Source organism: Geospiza fortis, unplaced genomic scaffold, assembly GCF_000277835.1.
Source record: "Geospiza fortis unplaced genomic scaffold, GeoFor_1.0 scaffold1273, whole genome shotgun sequence".
Taxonomy (NCBI): Eukaryota; Metazoa; Chordata; class Aves; order Passeriformes; family Thraupidae; genus Geospiza; species Geospiza fortis.
The window spans coordinates 7,068-10,260 of NW_005054901.1; positions in this window are offsets into that span (position 1 = coordinate 7,068).

A 3,193-nucleotide genomic window follows, 5' to 3' on the forward strand; every position below is an offset into this window, starting at 1 on the left:
GAATTCGGGAATATCAGGGAATTCGGGGAATTCAGGGAAAATCAGGGAATTAGGGAATATCAGGGAATATCAGGGAATTCGGGAATATCAGGGAATTCGGGGAATTCAGGGAAAATCAGGGAATTAGGGAATATCAGGGAATATCAGGGAATTCGGGAATATCAGGGAATTCGGGGAATTCAGGGAAAATCAGGGAATTAGGGAATATCAGGGAATATCAGGGAATTCGGGAATATCAGGGAATTCGGGGAATTCAGGGAAAATCAGGGAATTAGGGAATATCAGGGAATATCAGGGAATTCGGGAATATCAGGGAATTCGGGGAATTCAGGGAAAATCAGGGAATTAGGGAATATCAGGGAATATCAGGGAATTCGGGAATATCAGGGAATTCGGGGAATTCAGGGAAAATCAGGGAATTAGGGAATATCAGGGAATATCAGGGAATTCGGGAATATCAGGGAATTCGGGGAATTCAGGGAAAATCAGGGAATTAGGGAATATCAGGGAATATCAGGGAATTCGGGAATATCAGGGAATTCGGGGAATTCAGGGAAAATCAGGGAATTAGGGAATATCAGGGAATATCAGGGAATTCGGGAATATCAGGGAATTCGGGGAATTCAGGGAAAATCAGGGAATTAGGGAATATCAGGGAATATCAGGGAATTCGGGAATATCAGGGAATTCGGGGAATTCAGGGAAAATCAGGGAATTAGGGAATATCAGGGAATATCAGGGAATTCGGGAATATCAGGGAATTCGGGGAATTCAGGGAAAATCAGGGAATTAGGGAATATCAGGGAATATCAGGGAATTCGGGAATATCAGGGAATTCGGGGAATTCAGGGAAAATCAGGGAATTAGGGAATATCAGGGAATATCAGGGAATTCGGGAATATCAGGGAATTCGGGGAATTCAGGGAAAATCAGGGAATTAGGGAATATCAGGGAATATCAGGGAATTCGGGAATATCAGGGAATTCGGGGAATTCAGGGAAAATCAGGGAATTAGGGAATATCAGGGAATATCAGGGAATCCAGGGAAATCAGGAGAAATAGGGAATATCAGGGAAAACAGGGAATATCAGGGAATATCACGGAAATCAGGGGAACCAGGAAATCAGGGAATTCAGGGGAATCAGGAAACCAGGGAATATCAGGGAATGTCAAGGAATTCAGGGAAATCAGGGAATTCAGGGGAATCGGGCAATTCAGGGAATATCAAGAAATATCAGGGAATTTAGAGGAATCGGGAAATCAGGGAATTAGGGAATATCGGGGAATATCAGGGAATATCAGGGAATCCAGGGAAATCAGGGGAAATGGGGAATGTCAGGGAAAACAGGGAATATCAGGGAAATCAGGGAATTCAGGGAATTCAGGGGAATCAGGAAACCAGGGAATATCAGGGAATGTCAAGGAATTCAGGGAAATCAGGGAATTCAGGGGAATCGGGCAATTCAGGGAATATCAAGAAATATCAGGGAATTTAGAGGAATCGGGAAATCAGGGAATATCAAGGAATATCAGGGAATATCAGGGAAATCAGGGAAATCAGGGAAATCAGGGAATTCAGGGAATCAGATCCCACCCAGCCTCACAACAGGGACATTTTTGCACCCTGGACATCCTGAGGGTCCTTGTCCCGACTCCCATTCGCGGGAAGATCGGGAGGAAAACCTGGAGAAATGAGGAATTTCTGGATGAGGCTCTCAGGCGTTCAGGACGTGACATCTTCCCCAGAGCTGCTTTTAAAGCTCGTGATTTATAGCGTGCAATTAGCGGCGTGTTAATGAGCCTCGCCGGTAATATTAATTGATCCTGAAGAGCGAGTTGGGATGGGGAGGGGGGAGGAAAAAGTTCCGGAGCTTCGGCAGAGTCCGAGGTGACACATCCAGCCCTGGGACACTTTGGGGACACTCGGGGTGGCTCTTTGGGTGTGGGACATCCCTGTCCTGTCCTGTCGTGTCCTGTCCTGTCCTTCCTTCACCTCGGACTGCCCCGGTCCGGCCCGGGTCAGGGCCGTTCCCAGCCGTGCCAGGCAGAGCCGTTTTTGGCGTTTTGGGGACAGGGACCCCGCGGTCCCCTCGGGTCAGGGGTTGTGCCCGGCTGTTCCTTCCCTGATCCCAAAGCTTTGAGCTCCCTCTTGAGGCTCTTCCTGCCCCCAAATCCCGGGATTTCGGGGAGCCTGGGGTGCCGGATGCCCTGGGATGGGAGCTGCGCCCCAAGGGACACCGGCGGGGGACACGGCTGAGCTCTGTCACCGCCCAGGACACGGAAAGGGACAGAGATGCCGTCACCAGGAGCTGCTTTGGGGACTTTGGGCCGAGTGCCAGGCACTGCCACCCCCCTCCCCCCCCTTCCCAAAAATGCTGGAAAGGAGCCTGGAGCCAAAGCGCTGCTGCTGCCAAGGCCAACACGGCGGGACTTCAAAATAGCCCCGAGTCCGGCACGGCCCCGGTGCCAGCGGGAACCGCCCACGCGGGACGGGAGGGAGGGACAGAGGGGACAGCAGGGACAGAATGGCACAGAGGGGACAGTGAGGGACAGAATGGCACAGAGGGGACAGCAGGGACAGAGGGGACAGCAGGGACAGAATGGCACAGAGGGGACAGTGAGGGACAGAATGGGACAGAGGGGACAGGGAGGGACAGCGAGGGACAGGGAGGGACAGAGGGGACAGCAGGGACAGAATGGGATAGCGAGGGATAGGAAGGGACAGAGAGGGACAGCGAGGGACAGAAAGGACAGCGAGGGACAGCCAGCACTGCTCCTCCAGCAGGCAGAAAGCTCAGCTCGGTCTGGATGCCACAGCCCGGCCGGGCGCGGCTGCTGGCACCGGGATGGGGGTGGCACCCCAATGTCCCCTGGTGTCCCCTGGCGTCCCCTGGCGTCCCCTGGCGTCCCCTGGTGTCCCCTGGTGTCCCCTGGCCCCGTTTCCGCGGGAATTGCAGTGCCAGGAAGCGCGGGGCCGTTCCCAAGGTGCCAGGCGACCCGCGGGGTGAATTTCCCTGGGCTGGTCCTGCTGGGAACCTCCAGCTCTCCCAGGGGAACCGCTGGGTTCCGCTTCCCAGGGTGTTTATTTATAAGGCCTGGGAAACGCGCGGGGGTCCCAGGGGCCGGCCCGAGGGTCCTTTCCCAGCCTTGCGGGACTGGGAACGTTCCGGGAGCTCCCCGGGGGCTGCAGGGG